Consider the following 26139-nt stretch of genomic DNA (forward strand, 5'->3'; position numbering starts at 1 on the left):
CCCTAATGACATTTTCTTGCTGACTCCATTTGCTAATAATCCATCTTAGAAGGGAGAGGGATGGTTTATTTATTTGATTTGCTTGTTATTTCTCTCCTAGAAGACACATTTCAGCAGTTGTAATCATTTTGTTTCAGTATTCATTTTGTCACAAATATTTTGGACGGTGCATTCATGTTATTGAGTTTCAAAACAAGATTTCTCACTGGGTGGTTATTTATGTTAACCTCAATAACTTTTAAGGAAAGGCAACTAGGTGGCACAGGGGATAAAATGTTGGGCCTGAAGTCAGGAGACCTGAATCCAAATCTGATCTTAAACACTTATCAATTGTGAGAATCTGGGCAAGTCACTCACCCATTTGTCTCAGTTTCCTCATCTGTAAAATGAGCTTCAGAAGGAAATGGCAGACCACTCTAGTATCTTTGCCAAGAAAACTCTAAAGGAGTCATGAAGAGTCAGACATGACTAAATAACAACAATGAACTTTTAAGGACCGTCTACTAACATATGGAAGAGTCACTGTATGCATCAATGGAAAAAGTAACCAAATTCATGAAGAAGCATCTTGCTGACCAATAGAAAAGCAATTTATTTTTAGCCTAGCATTCTTACTCTAGATACTTTGCCATAAATTAGTGCTGTTTCTAATAGGTATCAGATATTTTCCCATGTTTTCTTCTAAGAACACAAGAGCCATAATTCCTGCCATGTAAAAGGGGGAGAAAGAGGCCATCTGATTTTCAACAACACTAAAAACAGAAAACATTAACCAGGATATTACAAGACAGTTGTCTACCATCAGTTAACTTGAAAACTGTTGGCTGATTGGGGATAGGTATATTTACCTAATAAAAATTTGGCTTTATTCTAAGATCATAAGATATATTAACTTTTTTTCCTTTTTTGCACATTTTCTTTTATTTTTAACAGAAGCATTTTTTAACTGCAAAACAACTTGAGGGCAAATGACTAAAGCTCATAAACTTGTCACTTCCCCAGACCAAAAATATCTTGGCAAATAAAAAAAGCATCCATTTGGGACACACTCGCTTCTCTTAAAGATAGCGATTTAGTCCATTAGTGGAATTTATTCTGCTAGACTGACCTCCTGTAGGTTTCACTGTGGAGTAGCAGGTGTACAATTCCAAAGTGTCTTTACAAGTAGCTCAGCGGGGTTTCTCTCCCCTACGTTCACAGGAGACAGCTCATCTGTTTAATCCTTATGTTTTAGTCAACCTTTCTTATTATGCAGACAGGGCCCCTATGCTCAGCTGGATTTTGACTCTCAGGATGAATTGATGGAGCTCTTTGATCTTAGCAGCGTATTGCATCTGTTTCATCTTTCATCTTAATGCATGATCTTTCCAACTCAAACTTTAGTCATCTTAAAAAAAAAAACTTGAATTTTAGTTTTCTTCTCTTTTTAGAGGCTTAACAACACCCCCACTTTAGTTATTTTTTGAGGCAGAGAGAGGACCAACCATATTTATTCAATTTGGTTCATGCATTTTTCAAACTATGGTCCAGCCTCTTCGAAAAGACCAAGTGAATTGCCGCTCTTGGCGATTTTCATTGAGTAGAATTCCTTACTGAACCATGGGGAAGAAAAGGACTTGCAGTGATTTAGGAAAGGTCACTCCAGTAAACCGTTTTTCTCAAAAATTCAAATTTGTATTAGAGCTAGTCTATGAAGAAGCCTTATCTTTCATCCCTAGTTAAAATCTTGCAAAAGGTAGACTCTTCCTCCATTATTCACACCTATCTGGCCAATATTTACAACTCAATGGGTAAGTGAAGTTACAATTTATTGCCCCACGGGGTTCCCAGTAAACAGAGTGATTTCTTTTCTACATCTCATTCTGCACTAAAACATATTTGGAAATGCCATTTTCATTCAGATTTTAGCAAGGAAGAAGGCTTATTGGTTATTCAAATAACCAACCCCAGATATTTAAAGAGACTCATATTAAAAGACTTTGTTTTCTGTTCCCCCAAAATCAGTATTCAGTTTTAAGTGTGCCATAATCTTGTGTTGATACAGTAATATCCAGAATGTTAGATTTTTCAGTAGAACACAGAAATGATAATAATAATGGCTAATAATAGCATTTTAAGATTTATAAAGAAACTTTTCAATTATTATCTCATTTAATTCTCTTAACAATTGTGCAAAGTAAATGCTATTATTATCCCCATTTTCACAGTGAGAAAATTGAGGCAGAGAGAGATCCTGAGAGAGTAATCAAAAGGTCTCTCAGAATTTAGCAACATACCTAACATAATTAATAATAATAACAGTAATAATAATAGCTAACATTTATCTAGCATTTACTATGTGCCAGGTACCATGCCAAGCACTTTAAAATTGTTATCTCATTTGAACCTCACTACAATTCTGGGACGTAGATGCTATCATATTCATATTTTGCAGATGAAGAAATTGAATCAGCATTTAAGTGACTTGCACAGGACTATATAGCTAATGAGTATCTAAGGTCAGATTTACATTTCCTAAGGGGCAGAGATCCTGAAAATTTTATCTTTCCAGAACTTAGCACCAAGTCTATCACAGAGTAGGCACTTTTAATAAATGCTATTTCACTTGATATGTTGACTTCCCTTCTCTAAAAGGAGGACAATTGAGATTTGATTGTATTCTCTTAAAGATATTTCATGAATCAGGTTATATATGCAAAACTTTCTAGTAAAATTTACTGAATTGTTTGAAATCGTATTTCTTTTGAATCATAATGTCATATGTTTAAAGCTTTGGGGAGTTTAGACACCATCCATCTTATTTTACAGATAAGGAAACTGAGACTGAGAAAGTTGTGATGTGTTCAAGGTCACATAGATTTAAGTATCAGAAGTAGTTTTTGATCTTCTGACTTTAAAATCCATTGTTCTTACTACTTTATTACAATAAAGAGAAGGTTCTACATGAATTTAGATGGAGACTTTACATCCTAGATGTTCTTTGTAATATATTTGAGTACATGAAGGATGTAGGATGTTTCCTCTCTAAGCTCAGGTCAGAGATTAACAATTATCTTTAACCGTTCCATGTCTTCCATGTTGTAGTGACTGCCCTGACAAATTACCTATACATGTATGGTATATAAGTATATAGATACATATATGATACACACACACACACACTTCCCCCAAGTACCAAGAAGGCAAGAACTTTTTTTCTTATTTCCCAGCACAGGAAGCTAATTAAGTGCTTGTTAATTGGCTGACTGATTGACTTAGAATGGTCTCTTCAAATACAGTACTATGTAACATTGATATTCCCTGAATAATTCGAGTATTCAGTGTCAACAGTTGAAAACAAAACAATCAGAGTGATTAAAGAATATCACATTCTGTGGCAGTCTATTAATCTTGATCAATGTTAAAAAAAAAAAAAAAACAACTTCATCTTAACAGAAAGGAAATGTTTGTTATAGATGTAGCCATTATATCAAAATCACTAATGTGCTGATAGCTAAATCATCATCAGGTTAGAGCAAAAGTCAAAATAATCAAAAATTAGAAGAAAGAATAAAGATGAAAATGCATTGTTTGATTACAACAACTCCAACTTGACTGGTTTCAACAAATTCTCGGATCCAAAAACTAGGAAAGAGACAAAAATTAGTGTCATTGACTCTGATATCATTTCTAAGAGAAATTTAATTCATAAAAAACAGCTGTCACAGTGAGGAGGCTGAATGAGCCCAGAAATCACCTTGGCCAGCAAACAGTTAATCGTTCTGCCAAGTAATGACAAATATTAGCCAAGGACAATGTTAGTTTAGATGATGAGCACATTCTCTAAACATTGCCGAAATCAGTAAGAAGGACAGTTAGGAATAGAACTTCCATTTAAAACGATCAAAGACAATTGCAAAAATAAGTGTGTCAAAAAATTGGCATGAAGCTCAGCTAAACCAAACCATTCTGAAAGTTCCGGGGAAATTAGGAAGGAGGCAATTGGAGGCTTTAAAATTGTCTAGATCTAGAAAATGGTGTTTTCCATTAGTAATTTATTCTCATTACTAATGCCAACAAAACATTAGCTGTACTAGCTAATAAAGTAGCTATGACATTTAAGAAAAGAGGAACTATGATATAGTGGTTAGGACACTGAACCAAGAGTCAGGAAGACCCAGAAGTCAAATGCTACTTCACATTCAAAGTCACTTAAACATGTTTTGTCTCAGCTTCCTCATCCATAAAATGAGGAGGTAGGGATCAATGTCTTTTCTAGCTTCAAAGAAGCTGTTCTTGACCAAATGTATTTTAAACTGTGTTTTCATGGATAGGGATATTGCTTCAATGATGGAGATCTTATCCTACCCCTGCTTGCTAAACCTTTGTGACTTTTGGCCATATATTTCCAAATGTTCAATAGGTGAGTGTATCCAAAATTCTGGAGACTTTCTGTGTTTTCTTTTGACTTTGAGAAGATAACATCAGAATTAGGTTGTTCATCAGGTATATCTAACTTTTGCCATTTGACTAGTTCATTTTTCTTTTCATATGTATCTATGAAATTCCCTTTTACACAACTTCTGTATCATAATTCTTTGTCAGTAATGTTCTGCCACCTGTTCCTCCTCACATTCACCTTTCCATTTCTCTCTGGAAACTTCAGAGGTTATCATATTCTATAACTCACTGTCATTTACCAGAAATATTAAAGAATCATTGCAACTAACACAGAGGCTTTTGTTTCTAATAGAAGCTTAAGGACATTAAAATAACTTGGCAATTTCCCTGATTCAATTTAAATCATTCCCCTAGCATTAAATTCTGGACTCTGCTGAATTTCTTTGTGTCATATTTACAAGGTGATCTATAGCATGTATGTGCATTCACACACACAAACACACAAATGGATGACATATATAGGTTTCGTCTCTACATCCTAGTTTGGACAAGAGGCATTCTTCTTACTATAACCTGTATTACAATTGCCAATCTAGATATTTTTCTTATCTCTATTTAGAATGTCATCTTCACGAGTCAGGGATCTCACTCTTGCTGCTGTGTATTAATTTTTAAAGAGCATTTGGCTTAGTAAAATAAACTGGGGAAAGAGCATTAAAGAAATCACTGAGAACATGGACGCCTGGAAAAAGGTGGTGAACTTATCATTTATTGAGAATGAGATAATTGTACAACCAGCGAATCACATCGGTTTTCCTAAGGTGGTAAAAGAATGAAAGGGAAATCACCAAGGACAAAAAGCTTATCTCTTAGGATGTATGGAAAGGCATGGTTAAGAATCCCCCAAGACCAACATCACTCAGAAATCTTTTCTCCTAGCTTTATTTACGATTCAGCCCCAAACCAGCTGAATCTTGATTATTGATAATCAATATACCTTATATTGACTGTATTATGTTATACAATATATTGATATCAATTGATAATCTTCCTCCCTCAGTAAGGTGAGTGTCCAATTCACAATCTTGGCCTCCACCTCAAATTTTGCCTTCACATTGGGGGATTTAAAAATTTATATCCGTGCTCTTTCAACTCCCCTAATCTTTCAGTTCCTTAGTCTACTGAATCACATGCCTTACTTTTCCACTCTACCTCAGCAACATAAATAGATGATTTAGTCTTGATCATGTTTTTACCTATAAGTATGCAACTGCCTCTTTCCAAAACTCTGAAATTTCTTCATCTGATTATAGTCTTTTTTCATTTCATCTTTCCTATAGTCTTATGGCTCTTAACCATATTCTTTATCTTCAAAATGACTTAGATTACCTTTAATTATTTTTCTTAACCAGACTATCAAGCCTATAGTAGCTATATATGTATCTTTTTCATATTTTGAACCCTTGGTCAACCATTTTAACTCTGTGCTACCTCCCACATTTGAATCTCTTGCCCCTTTGTCCTATAACTTATTATGTCTTGTCACAGCTGGAGAATGTCAGAAAATTGTGCTGATAAAGTCTATTGCAAATTTCTGTTATCTTATCTCAACTGGTCCCTCTCTGCAGTCTTGGAAATCTTCCCACTCCTTCCTAATCTGATGACTAACCTACTCTTCACAGCAGCTATTACATATCTTTTCATCATTCCTAAGTCTCCCCAGAAACCATTTACTCCTAATCTCTCAGCTGAGGACCTTGTTTTATACCTCAATAAAAAAATTAATGTTATTCATTGAGCATTTGATAGGTTAGGAGTCTATTACATGAAGGCTAGATATTTTTCTCCCTTTTTCCTCATCCTAGTTACCCAGACATCTTCTCCTACTTTCTCTTCTACTCCTGTCTTGAATAAAGATCTAGTCCTTCTCTTTACAATGACCACTTCCTCAATATGCACCCCTTGATTCCTTCAAATGCCTTCAAATCTTCTCCAACAAATTGTTTCTACTATCATCCTAACTGTCTAATCTTCAATTTACATATGTTGGCTCCTTCCCTGGTAACAACAGACATACCATAATTATCCCCATTCCTCAAAAATCCTCACTTGATCTGGCTATCCAACTAGCTTTGATGTAATCTGGCTTTTGACCACTAAATTGAAATTGCTCACTCTAAAGTGACCAATAATCCCATTATTGTCAATGGCTTTTTCTCAAGGAATTGACAGTTTTAACAGGACTTGGAGGAGAAATTAAACTGAACTACGTAGGAATGATTGCAAAGAGACACGTTTGGGCTTGATTTTGGGAAAAACTGTAACAACTTTCCCAAAGTGGAATTATGGAGGCAGTGGGCCAAAAGAGGTAGCCAAAGATCCTATCAACTTAGGATAACAGATGTCAAGGTGGAAGGAACTTTAGACACCATGTAGTCAGACTCCTTTTAACAGAAGAAATTGAGGTCCCAGGAGATGGTGATGTTCTCAAAATCACATAAGTTAATCTATGAAAAGGAGAATATTTACTCCTGATTTCTAAATCCAAAATTGGTGTTCATTGCATTATATAGAGCTGCTGCTACACATCAGGTAGCATTTCATAAAAAAAAAAAAAAATATGGATTTAACGCTTATTCCTCCCATAGAGAAAACTCATAATTTATCCTTGAAAGGGTTGGGAAGATGCTGTAAATGTTAATTGATTTGGACCTGCTCCTCTCACTTAAAGCTTTTCTTATTATTTTTCAGTTGTGTCCAACTCTTCCAAATCCCATGGGCCACACAGCACACCAGGCTTTTCTATCCTTTGCTATCTCCCAAAGTTTGTCCAAATTCATGTCCATTCTTTCTATGATGCCATCTATCCACCTCTTAACCATGTCCTTTTCATTTTGCAACAAGTCCCATCTTCTTATTTAGTGGCCAAAGTATTTTAGCTTCAGCTTCTGTATTTGACCTTCAGTGAATAGTTTAAATTATTATTATTTTTTAATATTGATTGATTTGATCTCCTTACTGTCCAAGGAACATTGCAAATGTCCACAACTCAAAGGCACTGATTGTGTGATGTTCAGTTTTCCTCATCTCACAGTCATATATTGCTGCTGGAAAGACCACAACTTGACGATGTAGAATTTTATCAGCAAGGTGATTTTTCTGCTTTTTTAGTATGCTGTCCAGATATGCCATAGATTTCATTCCAAGGAACAATTGTCTTTTAATTTCATTGCTGCTGTTGATAGAATCCTTCTGGACTTTCTAAGATGAAAAGAGTGGCTATCTGTATCTGAGGCCAAAGTATTCTTCACTGGTTCCGAAGCCAATTTTCCAATTTTGCTTTTTTTTAAAAATCACTGCATCCAGTGATTTCATTGACTTAAGGTACTTCTAGTGAAGACACTCTTTCTATCAATTCATATAAACACCTTTTCCTATAGAGTTTAGAGTATTGCTTCAGACACCGACAGGTTATGTGACTTGCCCAGAGCCAAACTGGCAGTATGTGTCTGAGAAGATACTTGAACCCAGGGCTCCCTGACCTTGAGCCTTAATTTCCCCTTCTGTTATATAAGAAGGCTAAATTAGAAGGTCTCAAGTTTCTTCTAACTTGCTATGATCCAACCTCTGCTTCATACATGTGGATGTGTATTTGTGTGTATGAGAAAGAGAGAGAGTATGTGTATGTATGTGTGTATATGTGCATATATGTATGTGTATATGTATTTTAGGTGCATATATGAGTATATGTATGTATATATGTATGCATAATATATAGCAATATATATTTCATTTTTATATGAAAAACACATTACTCTACAAATGCCAGTTAGAATTATCTTTGTTGGCAGTGGACATGTGATTTCATGGATATTATCATCTCCCAGTGAGCAAATTTCCTCCGCTCGGGCCAGTTAGCACTGATTGCGCAATATAAATTCACATAGAGTTAGTCAGGATGATGAAAGGTTACGTGAGCTGTCCAGGGTCACAGAGTGACTTATTGCTTAATTACTTCTTTCATGTTTGAAATGCATTTTGTTTTTCATTAAATTATTCTCAAGACAATCAAATGATTGATTAACTTTTTTAAAAAAAAGTGTCAGCATCCACAATTCCTTCCAATCCAATCTTTTTTAATTCTAATGATTGTGTGAAAGTGAACTTAACAAATGTTTCCAAAATTGAAAAGAGTGGAGGTGTCAACTGTTATTAAAGATAGAACATTTCCTCTGGCTGGTTATGCCTCTCAAAGAACATATTCATTCATTCATTCATTTGACCGGTGGTGTTGAAAATAATTGGAAATAGTCACTTGAGCCACACATTTGTCAAAGGGCAGTGACAGGGATTTTGGTTATGCCTTGTTTCACTTTGAGGTAAATTGAATGTCTATGAATCATAGATGCCTTTATGTTGTGATTAAAAAACAAAAGAACGTGAGTTGTTCTTTGGGTTTGGTATTCAAACTCAATTTCCTTGACTCCAAATTCAGTTCTCTTTCTAGTAGACCACACTGGCCTTCCTTTTACAGGAACCCTATTGTCAATGAGTTGTTTTCAGTTGAGCAAGTTTCAGTCCAACTCTTCTTGGCTCTGTTTGCAGTTTTCTTGGCAGAAATACTGGGATAGTTTGCCATTTTCTTCTCCAGCTTATTTTATATATGAGGAAACTGAGACAAACAAGATTAAGTGACTGGCCTAGAATCATACAGCTAATAAATATCTGGATTTGAACTCAGGAAGCCTGACTCCAGGTCCAGCACTCCATATTCTGTGCTATCTGACTTCCTCCTATGGAGGCCAAATTATCATACATTTCGAGGGGGAAGGAATTTTGTTCTGTCTCTGGATTCAGAAGAACTTGGTTCATTACTGCTCCCCTAGATTCTCCCACCTTGATGAGGTCATTTAATTGTCCTCAGCCTCAGTTTCCTTACTTGTAAAAATAAGGAAGTTGGACTTGATATACTCAGAGATCTCTTTCAATTTAAGATCTGTGATCTATTTGATCAGAGATTGTCTTTGGATAAGTCACTTTCTGAGGCTCACTCTTCTCATCTGTAAAATGAAGGGGATGGTTTCTGAGATCACTAGCACCCTAGATCTATGAGCCCCTACAACAACAAAGGTTATGGATTTTTTTTTTTTTTTGCCATTTTTCATCTAAGCCTATTATAGACTTTTTTCATTAAAGAGACAAAGTCATAGATTCTTTTGCCTTTCTATACAATTAATTTGACAATAACACTTGAGTTTGAAAGAGAACTCCAAGCCCAGCCTCTTCAGTTTATAGATGTGAAACCGAAAACTCAGAAAGAAATTATTTCATTGCCCAAGATCTCATAGACCAAAAGTGGCAGATAGAGCTGAGATTTGAACCTGGTGTCTTTGGCTTCAATTTTCATATTCTCTGTACACTGGTTTTCTAGAGAAGAAACAGTTCCTTTAAACTGAGTTCACATTTTTGATAGCGTCATTAACTTCAGAATTGTCAAATGTGGTCATTGCACAGAGAGAGCAGCATAAGAGAGAAGGAAAAAGAAAATGGAAATCTTTCTTGAGAAATCCAATATAAAACTTGTTATTTATTGTACTCTGTCCTGGTTTACCTCTGCAGTGGGTTATTTTTGCCTTCTGTAAATTTCTCTGTAGCACAACCCCATCTTCTCTCTACCATCACCACTTACTGTTCATTACAGTCATTCATTTCTTTACAATCTTTGCTCTGGAAAAGTAGAACATTTAGCATATGGAAAGAACAAGTTGTTATCTCCTCCTGAAAACATAGATGCTATTTAAAATGACTGAGGATGGCTTGGTATGCTGCTTTTTTCCCTTCTTTGTAATTTCTCGATGATGTTTGCTTAGAATGGAAGAGGAAAGTATTTCCTAAAGTGGAACTTTAATTTATTTTTGTGAACAATTGAATCAAAATTTGTTATGTAAATAGGGGGAAAATAAGGTTCCCAAACTATATATTTTCAGGAAGAAATTAGACCTGAATGTTCATTCAAGAAATAATCTTTTTTAAACTATTTTTAATGCTAAGTATCTTATGAAAAAGCAGGGTTTCATGGCAGGGAGCCAGCCTTGGTGACAGGAAGAGCTGAGTTCATGTTCCACCTCTGACATTTACTGGTTGTGCTGCCATGTGCAAATCATGCAATCTCTTATTGCCCCAGGCAACTCTCTAAGATGGTAAAATGCAGAAGGGATACACACCTATATTGGTTCCTCACTTATTCTGATGAAATTGCAAGTCTAAAAAAAAAAAGCATTTTATTAGTTCAATAGATTCATAGATTTGGATCTGGAAGTCTTTAGAAGTCACAAAATCCAGCAGCCATAGTTTTGTTGTTATTGTTGTTCAGTCATTCCAGTCACATTCAACTCTTTGTGACTCTATTTGGCAAAAATATTAGTTTGCCATTTCTTTTTCCTGTTCATTTTACAGATAAGCAAACTGAGGCAAGCAAAGTTAAGTGAGGTCACACAAGGAAAAAGCATCAGGACTGGAATTTCAATTTAGGGCTTTCTTCTCCTAATCCTCTATTCTTTCCACTGAATCCTGAAACTTCTAGTAAAATCAGCCTCAGCTAATTAATTGGATGAGCTCTTCAACTACATAATTACTCTTTTCTAGAGTCAAAGACTCCTAGAACTAGAAGGGAATCTTAGAGATCAAACAGTCTGTCCTCCATTTTATGAAAAGACAGACAGAGAATCAAGATGATTTAGCCAAGATTATAAGCCTAATTAGGAGCAGAACCCAGTTTAAACCCCAGCTGGCCATGGCTCCTTCTAAATAAATGATGCCCTGACTATATTACTTAGATAGTCACTATCATATGGGAACACAAGCTTAAAGTCAAACCCAATGATTAGCCAGGCATGAACAAGACCTAAAGAAAGCAAACAGAAAAGCAATTCCAATATAGGAATAGCCAATGAAATATCCCCCTTCCTAAATATGTCAGAGACTTTCCTATCCTTGTCTCCTCCCAGTCCTTTTTCTAGTCTTATACTTTACTCCACAACATGTGCTCTTTGACTCAGAAACACCAGCCTCCTGGCTGTTTCACACATAAGACATTTCATTTCTCAGTTTCCTGCATTTTTCCTGGTTATCTCCCCCAATGTCTGCAATCCCTCCCTCCTCCTTTCTGGTTCATTTCTCTGGATTCCTTTAAATTCCCACCAAAATCCTATATTTTACTAGAAGCCTTCTTCAACCTCTCTTAATTCCAGTGCCTGTATTCTGTTAATTACTTCCTATTTATCCAATACATAGCTTTATACATATTTGTTTGCATTTTGTTCTAATCCAGCCTCCCCCATTAGATTGTAAAGTCCTTGAGGGCAGGGATTATCTTTTGTCTGGCACATAAAGGGCATATAAAAAAGTTTATTGAATTGAATGGTAGGTACACTTGGAGATATAAAATTGAGTATTTACTTCAGGTGGAGATTGATGGGAGTAAGTTTTGTAAGGAACCAGTTACCTCTCATCCATTTAAGAAGGCTTCATAAAGGAGATGATATATTAGGAATAAATTAAATTATGAAGAAATAAGAGCTTGTCTGAATGGAGAAGCAGAGAGAAAAGATAATTCAGATTCTTTTTTGGAAACAGGCTCAAAGGCAGGTAGAAGACTAAGAAGATGAAGACTTGGTGAAAGTGTTAGACTATCTTACATTCAGAGATAGTAGGGACCTTAAAGTTCTTTTGTCTAATCCCCAGAGATGCAAAGTAGCATGCCCAAGAGTCACAGAATTAGCTTTTAACAAAGCAGAGATTTTAATTTAGGTCTTGTGACTTCAGAAGCCATTCTGGTGAGTGATGGGATCAAACATGGACGTCTAAACAGATCAAGGAAACAAACACTTCCAATAATACATGTCCTAAAGCAACAGTTTGGCACATTTACAGACCCCAAACCATTATACCTAAGGATACAGGGCGTCCATAACTTTATTTTTCAAATGCTTGCTTACTTTGCAAACATTATATGAATGCTTGGTAGCTAGTTATTATTTGTATCTGTCTTGGAGTCCTTTGGTAATATGCTAACGTACAGGATGATACATAAAATAAAATTGACAGTATTAAAAAAGGAAAACAATTATACTGAAAAACAGTTGCAAAAGACATTTTAAACAATTCACAGGCCACATTTTAAGAACCCCTTCCCTAGTGGTATGTTTTCATCAGCAAAATATCCCTCACACCCTACTTCTACATCCTAAATTTTCAAATATCATTTTCAGTGCTTGCATAACCAAGTTTGGGTAGCCAAGGCGTGAGAAATATCTGAAAAATTCAAGTGCTTCAAGGGATCTGTGATCTCACCAAGGTGGATATGCTCTCCAATGATACAGATCTCAACCCATCCATTATTGCCTATTCTGCGGGCATTTCCTTTAAATTTACCTTAAGGGATCTATCCAATATCCTCCTTGTGTTCTAAAACTGTAAGGAAAACCAAAGAAATACCTAGACTGTCTGAAGGTTATATCACACCTATGCCACATGACAAGCATATCTATTTTTTTTACCAGTTGCTCATTTATTTGAAAACCTCCACTCCATTTTGTACCAGTAATTCTTTTTTTTTTTTTGGTGAGGTAGCTTGCTCTCACCCTTTGTGAACCATGACTTTCTATACAGATTTAAATTATTGTAGTGTTCCGTTTTGTGGTTGCTGTGTGGAATGGGCATGGTTTTAGGCAACAACAATAAGATGTCCAGCTTTCTTTGCCAGTTGGGATTAGCTAAGTATTAGTATTTAATCCAGTTTGGAGAAAAAGAACAACAGGGGCACAGGTGTTAAAGAAAAGACTCACTTTGCACTTGTGCCTGGCACATGGATGGGATTATAGGGCACACAACTACCTGCTTGCACCTGGGATTTCTTGACAGATTCAACTCGTTTCTCCATAGTACTATAAACAGTTCCATAGAAATCAAAACTATCCTTCAGTAAGAAAATGGTCATTTGTATTTGAAGTCACATTCCCATTCTTGTCTACTGAAGAACAAAAAATCTATTTACTCCAGGTTTGGGGAATTACTTTCATCTCCTATATCAAAACGTTCACTTGGGCTTTACCTCCCATTGCTAAATTTAATGTAATGAATTTATGAGCTCTGTTATTGATATGAAAGACATAAGATACACACCAGGAATATGGCTTATCCTAAATAGCTAGTGGTAAGAATGTCAGAGGCTTCATTTTTCAGTTGACATGGTTTTTTGAGTTTGGATTGATTTATGAATAGCCAAGCAATGAATGCTGTTCAGAGAATTTGAAATATTAAGAGAATTTTTCATTTAGAATACTTTGGGGCTCTTAATCAATGCCTTCTCAGTTTGTTTGAGGAATTTTCTTCAAAGAAATGCTGAATGACACCCTATAACCAGAGTAATTGTGTCAAGCTTTCTGATTCTAAAAGGAGTTTATTTAGATTTAATTTCATTTTAATGTGTGATCCAATGATCTTGGATAGGAATGTTCTACATGTGGAAATCAGGTCTGGTATTATAAATGACTTTATAGATGATTCTTATATAAATCACGTTAATAACGCCATCTACACTATTCTTGGTCTGGAGCAATATCTTCCAACTCACTTCTCCCAATAGTCTCTTGATTCTTGCCTTTTTTTTCCCCCCTTAAATGAAAATCAAATCCCTTTGTTGATGTTCACGAGAAATGGAGATAAGCTGTTTATTTGATCCATAAGTTCTCACTGGGTATTGTTCGGGAGAAAATCAGTCCTGAACATGGCTCCCTCCTCACCAACTTGGGGTCATCAGAATTCTGGATAAATTCTGACGTAAACAGTCATTTTTTTTCCCTTGTAGAGAAACTATTAGTAGAAAGAAATTGATCTAGCCTGTGAGAAAGATGGAGTTTCCAAGATTCTCTGACAATGCACACCCAAGTATACCTGTACTTCTTTCGGAGGGTCAGGGAAGAATATCCCTAACTCACAGTCTAAATCCATGTTTTAGGAGTCCAAAAAGCTTACAACTTGCCCAAGATCATACAGTTAGAGGCAAAATTTGAACATATCTTGCAAACTTTAAAGTCAATCTTCAGTCCACTATATCATACTATCTCTCCATTTCTAACTAGTTCACGTAGGTATTTGTCCATTTAACACCTAATACTTTTAAAAAGGGTGAAAGTAGAATTTATTACAGAGACTTTAGGATACTGTGTTAAACTAATAGCTGATGACTGACTTCCCAAGGTGAAAATAAATTATAAATCTAGATTATATGCATATATTATATGTCATCATTTACTTTTATTAAGGTGGATCATTGTCATTTTCATAGCTATAGATGATCATTTTTACTCCTTTGGGGTTCAAAATGGATTTAATGCTTATATAATTTCACAAAATGGGTCTTTCAAAGGAAACCATAAGGCATGATTTAGTTTTTAACTGATTACTATTAGGCAGTCTCAGAAAGTGCTACCAATTAATTTGCTAATGAATAAAATTCTCCCTGTCACATTTTACATCCTTTCCCTATACTTAGAGCTCTACATTTTAATTCTTTTTATTCCCTTGTCATTTGAGCCTTCATCTATGCAGTGTTCAAATAACTGGTCTCTTCTGCAGAGACAAATAAATAAAGTCAATTATTATTTTTTGAAATTAGCCAAACTACTTGTGGATGGTATTCTAGAGACAAAGTCACTCTTTTGTAGTCTGATTTTTTTTCCTACAACATTGTTTAAACTGTGTAGAGAAAAAAAGTGTCATATTGGCCAAAAATGTTTTCTTGCATACTTTATTGTTTTGTTTTGTTTGGGGAGGGGAAGGACAGCAACCTGGACCTAGAACGCTACCATGTGCAATAATAAACAAAAAAAGATCGAAATAAAATAATAATATTAGAGACAGTCTGTTGATTAACTTTGCAAATTTAGCTGGGATGGCCAAATTTGTTTCATATTGTATTGCTTATTTATATGATTTGGGCTTTCACGCAAGGGTGAATTCTAAGAATTGGAATTTATAGACTATCTATCTAGATGAAAAAGGAGGGGTAGAGACAATCCTATAATGTCTGATAACAGCTTCTATGAGCTGAATTAAGCCTACCCAACTGTGAAGTGAGTCTCTTGGGTACCAACTTCTCCACATATTTGTGTGTGTGTACGTGTGTGTATACCAAGAAGAGGAGGAGGAAATTTAAATGACCAGCCCATCTTTAAAAGCAAAATCTTTAAAATGATACTCTGTCTTGACATATCTCCTATGCTTTAATATTTGGTGGAAGCAAGAGCTTCCATTGCAACTTTACATATGCGAGGGGTCATAACTAGAACCCCAAGAACTATGGCTGAGATATATGGATGTGTTCTTGGTCCCAAATTAATCTTGTCACTCCTCAAAAAGCAATGGAAGATAATAAGTACCATTCACCGGATTGCCTTCCTGCGCTGAGACAGCTGGTGACGCTTGTCTTCCTGATAACCAGGAGTTTCAGATCTAAGGCAGGGATAAAGAAAAGCTCGGGAGCTCGCTGAATCTAAATTTGACAGTCGATGGCTGTGTAGAGGGTCAGAAGGGATAGACTCTGTGACACGTATGAGAAAGGAACAAAATTTATCTGCTCTGGTTGCAATGATTAGATGTCGCGTTGTCTGGCTGTCTTACAGTGGGTGACGGATCGCATCCTGCCAGCTGGCTAATATCGTAATTAACAAAGTTGCAACCACATCGGAGAAGTTTAATCGAAAAATTTGCCGGCAGTATGATGGCATTGTCCCAGAGATCACAAGCTAGGCAGCAACGACTTTCGCTCTGGGAGAAGGCGAGATGAGGGAGTCTGAACTTAGCCAGTCCAAGGTATGTTTCATTTATCATCATTCCATTATTTTTGATTCAGATATGTTGCTGGTGGCTTGGTGGGCTTTGCACTACCCCTTCCCCCCTCCCCCAACCTTTTCTGTCTCTGTCTCTGTCTATCTTTCTCCTCCTTTCTTGTTCCCCCCAGAGTGGTATTTGAAATCAGCTCTAAATTTCTAGAGCAGTTGTGGTACATTGTCATATTAATTTAGGTTTTAACATAAATTCAAGCACGGGTTATTTTAATAGAAAGAAAGATGGGCATTCAAAAATTACTTGGAGAATTCTTTCCTTCTAGATTTGATACATAAGCAATTATTTCAATGTGAATTGAATACTCTTTATTAACCATTAAAACCTAATTCTATTTTATACAGACAAAACAGGTTTTGACATAAGCATTAACTTTTCTCCTATTGTGTCAACCTGGTTACCAGAAAAAAAAAATGCTGGAATAGGAATTCTTATAATAATTATATTTTATTTCTACAAAAATCCCAGTTTTGCTATAAGAGGAGACTTGACAGCTTCATGAGCGTTAAACATAAATGAATACAAGAGTCACCTGAGTTTGTCATAGATTTTATACATGCCTATATTTCTGTAAATTATCTGTCCTTTTAAAACACATGCCAATCTTTTGCCTTTGGCATCTTTTTAAAGATGTAGATGCTTTGCCAGGTTGTGCAGGAATTCTGTGGAACCCCCACCCAAATCACAACTTTGCCAGGTTGCTAATGAGTGTGAATATATTGATGGGAGGTAGGTGTGTGCTTGTGTGTGTAGGGATGTGTGTGCATGGGGCAAACTCGGAAGATGAAAGCAAGTAGCCCAGAAAATCCTGGGAGGAGGAGAACTAGTTTATTTATGCTATGTCAAAATACTGTTGTAAAGCAAGGCAATCAATTTGTAATATAAATGGAGGAGCATGTTTGGCCCTTCCACTTCTACTCAGGGGTTACCAAGGCCACTATATCATAGCTAAGAGGAGTCATTTATCTCTTGGCTCGTCTTATTTGTCTTGTATTGCAAGAACTGTTTTCAAACATCAGGGCACATAGTTTTGGAAGCAATTTCCTCCATGGTCCTTCCATTTTTAATGAGTCCACAATGACCTTTCCATTGGTCTTTTTCTTGATCTTGAAAGTATCACAGAAATAAAATGCTGAACAAACAAAATTTTAAAGGAGAATTAGAGCAGTAAGTTTCATTTTTATCAAGACACAAAATGACTCATTTTCGGGGGTCATTTTGTCCTGTGCTCTATGTACTTGGTTTTCTTTTTAAAAGATCATAATAGGACTAACTTTTAGGCTCCAAGAGATTTTAAAATGGTATTAATTAAAATTCTATTTACATTTTTGCTTATTGCCATTTGATAGTAAAATTTAATTCAGGCATGTCATTTTTTATTCACATTAAAAGCTGAAAGTGATTAGATGCCTCCTTTTATTCTGTACTGGGTATTCTTTTGTAAAAGCTCCTATTATTCTCTGGTTAAGATCGCTGTCTCCTTCATCTCTGTATTCTCTTCACTACCTGGGATAATGCATTGTCCATATTAGGCTTGAAATAAATATCTCCTGAGTGAATGAATGTATGAATGAATGAATGGATGGACTTAGCTTGGTGTTTCAACTATTGTTCAAAGACAATATGTATTTTATTTTTGAAATCAACTTCTTTTGTACGTATCTTGTACTGATTTAAGTCGCCTCATTGTGGACAAAAGAAAGGATTAAGTTACTAAAATAATATATTGTTGTTTTAACCCAAACCTCCATAATGTTTTGTGTAATCGAGAGTCTGTATTGTTAGTATTCCCTTGAAGTATCAGAGGTCGGTGTGGATTAGAAAGCCCAGGAAAGCAGTTCACAGCAGAAGCGCCTGGTCTTTAACGGGATTATCTCCTGAGATGTGTAGAAATGAACTCTTGTCAGAGTTTCAATGGAATTAATATTTTTAGTAAAATGTTAATGGTGAATGTGCTAATGTAAAGAGTTAGCAGATTAGTGATGCATAATGAAAGTAATGCATTCTTTTGCATGAAAATAGGAATATAATAAATGTCCTTCAGGTGATTGAAGCTGCAGTAATTTTATTGAAGATTAAAGTTTGATTGACCTTTGTTAGGGTGATTAACCCTTCTGAAATTAAAAGCCCAGGCTAAATTATTCTGTCCAATTTAAATGCAAACATTGCAAAAGTGGTATGTCATTCAAATAATAATAATAAAAACCCCTCTTCTAATTTTCATCTTCACATATCTCAGAGAAATGCTGTTATGAAAAGAGCCTGAGGTAGGGCTGGCCAAACTGGTTCAGTGGCAAAAAGAGCTAACGAAATGTAAAGGTGATTAGGGAATCTTAGTCAAGGAATTCCCCCCCAAAAAAGGGAATGAGGTGGAGGGAAAGGATGAATGAAATGAATCTTTGGAAATAGGAGGTATATGTTATTGAGAGAAAGAAAAGTCTGAGAGTTTTCTGGAAGAGTTAAGGTGTGAATGGCATAGATGGATCCTACCTAATCCAGTGCCAACCATTTAAATGCTTCATATTTGCATTCATCTAGAATATTAAGTATGTTCACTAATAGTTCATTCTCTAAGAAGCCACCTTTGGAACACAATAATTTCTACTGTCTAGGAAATAAATATCCCATAATCTTTGATCTCATATGGCTGCATTGAATGCTTTAATTAAGTACAGGATGTTGAGACTGGCACCATATTCACTTATACTCTAATGGTCTAGTTTTATTTCTGTCCATTGCATTTTCTTAAATCCTTTGTCAAAAGTGAAACATTCTTATTGATTCAAAAACTATATGGCTTGTTCATATTTTATTAGATTCTTTTATGACCAAGTCTGAGAATATTTTTAGTCTCTTAGAGTCTCCACACACAAGGAAAGAGTCATCTTTTATGTGTCTGTGGACTATTAAAATGATAATAAATGTCCTCTTCATTCCATACATGTAATGTATTTCTATTTTTTCATCAAAGAACTCCCATCGGATCTGTCAAGGTAGAAAAGTCCAAGGCATTGTAGTAGAAAAATTAAGGAGCCTGAGGTGTGAGACTTGATTTTTGCCTAGGCTTTTCATGTCTTCTTTTAACACCCTTCAGAAAGCTAGGCTTCCACTTAAAGCTCAGGAATAAAATATCAGTGATGAAAAACTTCACTTGAGGTAAAATGGCCTAAACCTACTAGCTGGCAAAAATAAAGAAATAAAATAAATTAATAAACCATTTTGGAATTCCTCTTAGAAGTTGATATTACTTGATAGAATAGATAAAATTTATGTTAACTAAGATCTATTTAATTTGAGGATCTTTTTCCTAATTTTTCCAAAAGAGATTCATATTCTAGTACAATGGGGTGTTAAGGTAGAAGGACTTTCCTCATCTGGGAGTTCCCACAACAAGGAATTCACCAGTCCATTCCCTATGTTAAGGTAGAAGGACTTTCCTCATCTGGGAGTTCCCACAACAAGGAATTCACCAATCCATTCCCTATCCTTATTCCTATGTTTGGCTAGATTTACCAATCTATGCCTTGCCTGACAAAAGGGTAGGTTTGAAACTTTCAGGCTATTCACCTAAAATCATAATAGGAATAGCCCAATGATTTTATGAGGAAAGATTTGTTTTATTGCATGAGATAAGTTTATGAAAATGTTACTCTTAAATTAAATTCCCAGTGTGAGCACAAAGAGTTCCTTTACAAAAGGAAATCCAGCTTTTACTTAGATAAAAATTCAATATTGTCTTCTGAAAAATAAAATGTCCAGTCTCAAATCAATGAAACCTTGCAATGTTCACTTTTTTTTTGCAGTAAAATTCTACAATTTTCAAAACTGGGCTGATATATCTAGCATAATGGTTTCTCTCTCTGTTTCTATGAAAGGACCACAGTCTCACTTGCATTAAAAAAATAATGTAGGAAGGGGAGAGAGAAAGTCTCCATGTTTATTTTTGTTCAAGAAATTAGGGAAAGAACAAAGGGAAAAATACAAACTCAAAAAACATACACGCAGATATATGTATGTCTGCAGTATGATTATTTGATTTGCTTTTGTGTACTTCATTCCTCTATATTGCTTTTTTCCCATCAATTTGTTCCCCATCGATCTGCCCAAGCTCAGCCCTGACATTTTATCCTGCTGTTTTGAAATATTTTTATTTTGCCATTAACAAGCTTAAATTAATGATCTGATTTTTTCATCATACACTTGGTTTAGTTGTCTCCCTCTTACAAAATTAAAAAAAAAAAAGGATACAAAGTAGGCCGTGGGCTTTTGGATTGCTTATTATTTCAGTTGAAACAACAAAATCACTGGTATTCAAAATGCTTCTTATAGGCAATACCTTCAAGGTGGTAGCCTGGAAAAAAAAATGAGTTTTTAAAAAATCCATGTTGTTTCTGTGATGCTATTCATTACCTCCATGACCCTGGGCAAATGACTTCAACCCTCCAGAACTCAGTTTGTTCATCTGTTAAATGAAAGGGTTGGACCAGAAGACCTCTGAGTCTCCTTTCAGTTCTCAACCTATGATTCTATAAAGCTATAACTCCTGAGAGGAAGTAGTTAGTGAATACAAGTCAGTCGAGACATTTCTAGTAATGTCGCTGATTCTCCATCAGTATGAATACTGTAGCAACAATGTTTTATCATTTGTTGCAAAGGTTAGGAGAGTAGTACTAAGTTTCCATTAGTTTCCAAGTATTATATAACTAAAGTGTTCATCTGGACCATATAGGTACTTATGGTCCTCTACTTATTACTTGTACCATAATAATAAGTAATATTCAGAGACAAAATGGTATAGTGGATAGAAAGCTGATTGGGTGCACCTAGGCAAGTTTCCTGATGTTTCAGTGTTATACGTACTTCTCTATTTCAGAGCAAGTCCCAACCTGCATTGGTAGAAAGAATTTCCTTTCTTGGGAGCTCCTTGTACCAATGAGATCATATCTTATCCCCATCTCTAAAATCCTCATACAGTTATATGATATTGCTGTCATGACTTTTTATGGACCAATACTGTCCATGGGGTTTTCTTGGCAAAGATTCTAGAATAGTTTGCCATTTCTTTCTCTAGCTCATTTTATATAAGGAAACTGAAGCAAAAGGGATTAAATAACTTGGCCAGGGGTCACATAGCTAGGAAGTGCCTGAGGTTAAATTTGAACTCAGTTCTTGCAGTAATCTGGCTCACTGCTCATTTACATGTATATGAGGTTTTGCAAGTATCATGGAATTATAAATTGAATTGGAAGAGATTTCAGCAACTATCTAACACTTAATAGAAATAGAATTTGAAGCCACCAATAAGTCAACAAGCACCTAGTGTGTACCAAATGGGGTGACTGAAAATGACTAAACAATCACATGTGTCCAGGCCCTATTCTAAACACTGGAAATATAAAGAAAGGCAAAAGCAACCTCCCCTCCCTTTCAAGTAGCCCTGCATTCTTATGCAGACTTCCCTTAGATAAAAGTGATTAAATATGAGATTAATCTCCCTTTGGAGACAAGGCAGGGGAGGTAAGAGATGTAGGCTGTTTGGAATTACTCATTAATTCCCTTAGATACTTTTCATTTGTGATTTTGAATATCTGACACATAATTGGAAATTACTTGAAAAATTCCAATTGTATTTATTACTTTGCTCAGAATAACCTGGTGATGTAGGCAGTCCAAGTACTAATAATCCCATTTTTCAGATGAGAACTCCAAGGCTTAGTGAATTTAAATTACCTATATGATATCACAAAGCTATTGAAGTAATTATGGGATAATTCAAACCCAAATTTTCTAAATATAAATTCGAACATGCTGCTGCATCTTTCTGTAATTTCTCTGTGTCTTTTATATATCCTATGAAAATAAAGAAGACTGCTTTACATTTAAGTGCTTTAACTTTATTTTTATTTTTATGTTTTAATATTTTCATTTTGCCCAATTACATGCAAAACTTTTTTTTTTTTTTTACTTTTTTTTTAAGAGGCAGTTTGAGTTAAGTGACTTGCCCAGGATCACACAACTAGAAAGTATTAAGTATCTGAGGCTAGATTTGAACTCACATCCTCCTGACTCCCTATGCCATCTAGCTGCCCATATATTTGTTTTTAAATCTTTGAGTTCCAGATTCTCTCTGTACACCTCCCCATTGAAAAGGCGCGTGAAGTTATGCAAAAATATTTCCATAAAAGTCATATTGCAAAAGAAAAATAGATCCCTTCTATCCTCCTCCCCTCTCCCCCCCCCAAAAAAAAAAAAAAGATGCTTCAGTCTTAATTCAGAAACAATTCAGTTCTTTCTCAGAGTATGGATGGTATTTTTCATCATAAATCCTTCAGAATAGTTGTCATTCATAGCTGATCATCCCACACAACTTTGTTCTTACTATGTACACAGTTCATTTCACGTTATTGTGTTAGCTTTAAACTCTCTACTATGTGCCAGGCATATGATAGGTGCGAGGGACCTGTCCTCAAGGATCTCCTGCTCTGTAAGCAGATATAATCAGTCAATAAGTAATTTTTAAGACCCTACTGTATGCCAGACACTATGCTAAGCCCCAAGGATAGATAGTAACAAAACTCAAACAGTCCCTATTCCCAAAGAGCTTAAATTCTGTCAGGGGAAACAATACATACATATATGTGATGATATACAGAATACATACAAAATGAATACCAGATAGTTTTGGGAAGGAGTATTTTATCATTGCAGCTAGGATCAGGGACCAGCTCCCAGGAAACCAGAAACTCATGTAACTTGGACATGAATAAACCAGGTAACCACAAAATCATTATATCCCCAAATCTTAGAGCTAGAGAGGAAAGGTACCTTTAAAACCTCTTAATCCAAGACATTATTTTACAGATGAGGTAACTGAGGTCCATTGAGGAGATATGACTTGCTCAAAGTCACAGTTAATAAACAGAAGAATATATCAGAAGGAACAACTAAAATGAAGAGAAAGAAATACCTTCAAAGCTCATTGTAAACAGCAAAGGATTATATGTGTCAGTTTTTATTATTACTTTTAATATTATTATCATTTTCCATATAAAGGGATATATTAAAATATGGCCAAAAAGCTATTGGGTTTGAGGATAGTGATAAATGCAAGATTGATCTCCCTTTGGGGACAATGCAGGGGAGGTAAGAGATGTAGGCTGTTTGGAATTACTCATTAAGTACAGATGTGTAATGCAATTTCCCTTCTCTCCTTTCTCCCCTTTCTCTCATGGGTATTACTCATTGTCCTAAGGGCATATTAAGGAGAGCAGTTCAATTAATGGAAAAATAGCAAAATTGACAAGGGCCTTTCTTCCACACCCCCAGTTTCTGCAAAATATCAGTTGTTCTTACAGGTTTTTCTTTGGAAATCCTTCAAACCTACCTGTCAAGAACCTTCCAAAGTTGTGGGTATCCCTATTCTAACTCTCACAGCTTAATTGAAGTAAATGGTTCATTAGAACATTGAAAATTGTGTTGTGGTATTTTAAAATGAGGGTTCTCTAAATGGGTGAGTTGGCACTGGCTTCATTAGCCAGCTCTTCTTAAGAGTATTCCAGAGTTAATTGTGCAGTTGTTTATGTTATGCACAAACTCCATGGAAGATGAAAAAAAAAATTTTTTTTCGAAAAATGGTATCCAGGCGAAAAGCAATTACTGCCGTCTGAGAAAAGATAGCATGCTATTTTGCAGAAAAATCAATTCTGCCTTATATTGGTTTATTCTAAGAACAAGAGCTGGCCAGTGATGGGCAAAATGATAGATTAAATTTGGTCATTAATCTTTGAACCCATAACTCTCTGTGTATAATGTTCTTTTTAGACTCAGACATTTTGGAAGACAAGTTACTGACAAGTGTTTTAATATGTAGATTTTGCCCACTCTTTGTATACCAATCATTAATGAACTTTAAGCTAAACACATCCCTTGTGAAAGCCCATTGTAAAGGTTGACAACTGAAGTCATATAATGAAATTAGCTGCAATAAATAGTTCTTCATGTTCCTCTTTTTTTTTTTTCTTTTTTACCATGATACAAAAGTCTCTGAGCTTTTATCCTAAAGTGTGAGATTTGTTAAGGCATAACCATATAACTAGCAACTATTCCACTTTTTAAAAACCAATTTTTTTCAAATTTTAAAAATCAAATTTTATTAAATTGATCAGATCAATCACTAATGAATTGGTAGCCTGCTGCCAACTTTTTATTTATTATTTATTTAATGAACTAACCTGTATTTTTCATAAAACAATTAAATTCCATTTCCTTGTATAATAATAATAATAAGACCATTTAAACAGTGCTTTGAGCTTTGCAAGGCATATCTCATTTGAAGTTCACAATAACTCTTTGAAATAGATGCTATTACGATCCTCATTTTACAGATGAGAAAACTGAGGCTGAGAAGTATTAAATAATTGACCCAAGGTCACACAGTTAGTAAATGTCTAAGGTAATATTCGAACTCAGGTCTTCCTTATGCAAAGACCAGCACTCTATCCATTATGACAGAATTAGGTTAGTCATGTCCCAAAATTTAATGGGTGTGATAGATGGGCAGTACAGTAGATAAAGTGCTGAGCCTGGAGTCAGGAAGAGTCATCTTCCTGAGTTCAAATCCAGCCTCTGACACTTTCTAGCTATGTGACCCTGGACAAGTCCCCTAATCCTATTAGGCTCAATGTTTGCATCTGGAGGAATAGCAGACCAGGTACATTTGCTAAGAAAAACTCCAAATAGGGACATTGAGTGACACACAACTAAAAATGACTAAACAACAGAATTTGATGATAGAAGTCATTTGCAGTTAGTCTTTTGGTGGGATTTGGAAGGAAAAAAAAAACCAGATTTGTTTGGTTTGTGCTTGGAGGTGCTTCCTTGGGAGAAACAATGAAATCATTCTTATTAATCTAAGGATAAACAAAACCACTTTTTTAGAAGAAAAGAAAAATGTGTGCAATGACTGTACTAGGCAAGATAGGAAAAAAGTTTGACCAATAGTCACTTCTAATTATATAAATACTCTCGAATTCATTAATCATATGAATCCTTTGTGATAGTGATTAAATCCTTTGGCTAATCCCAAGTAACTTTTCTATGTGGAAACACCAAAACAAACATTGATAAAAAATACGGCCCACTTTCTCAAAATACAGACCAATTAAATACTGAGATTTAATTTGGATATTTTACTCTGTCTGCACGAGGTATGTATTAATGATGCTCTCTCCCCATCTTTTCCCATCTTATTTGTGAAAAAGAGAACCTTCTCTTTATTGACATAATCTTGAAGAATCTAGCTTTCCTCCCAAAATTACACATTTTTTGCATAAATGGGCCTAATTACCTGAATTCAGTTTTGATTAGCAGTGTTAATTGATGCAGCTGTGGATGGTATCTGTTTACCTAAATTACCATGTGCAAACAGCAATATGTCTGAAAGTGAATATGCTAAACTGAAAATACTAATTAACTAAGACAGATTGGTATTCAAGTCACATCTCAGAGCTTTTTAATGAAAGCCTCGATGTGTCAGGGTTTTATGATATTCAGACAGAAATGTCTATATTACATATGATTTCTAAATTTAATTCATAGGAACAGATGGGATGTCGGCCAAGGTTCCTCTGAACTGCTTCTGGTATTAATGTGAATATTTTCCTAGATTGGAGGCATATTCATATGTTGTATGTGTGTGTGTGACTTTTATTGTGTGTTTGACGATATGCCAGCCCAGCACATTTCAACTCATCTATTTTTGACCAATATATTTGCAAATCATATCCACCTACTGTCCCAAAGATTAAGATGAATAAACTAGCTTGCAAGTTTAATCACATCAGCTGTTAAATT

The 26139-nt window shown here is 35.3% G+C and overlaps 1 long non-coding RNA gene across 2 annotated transcripts in view; it reads left to right on the top strand.

Moving 5' to 3' along the window:
* LOC127564646 (uncharacterized) overlaps window positions 1–26139 on the top strand; it is a 203498-nt gene that overhangs the window by 151700 nt on the left and 25659 nt on the right. For both annotated transcript variants that reach the window (XR_007954324.1, XR_007954325.1), the window contains exon 9: window positions 16065–16254. This is a non-coding gene — a long non-coding RNA (uncharacterized LOC127564646). The remainder of the gene's footprint in view (window positions 1–16064; window positions 16255–26139) is intronic.

Source organism: Antechinus flavipes, chromosome 5, assembly GCF_016432865.1.
Source record: "Antechinus flavipes isolate AdamAnt ecotype Samford, QLD, Australia chromosome 5, AdamAnt_v2, whole genome shotgun sequence".
In the NCBI taxonomy this organism is placed as follows: Eukaryota; Metazoa; Chordata; class Mammalia; order Dasyuromorphia; family Dasyuridae; genus Antechinus; species Antechinus flavipes.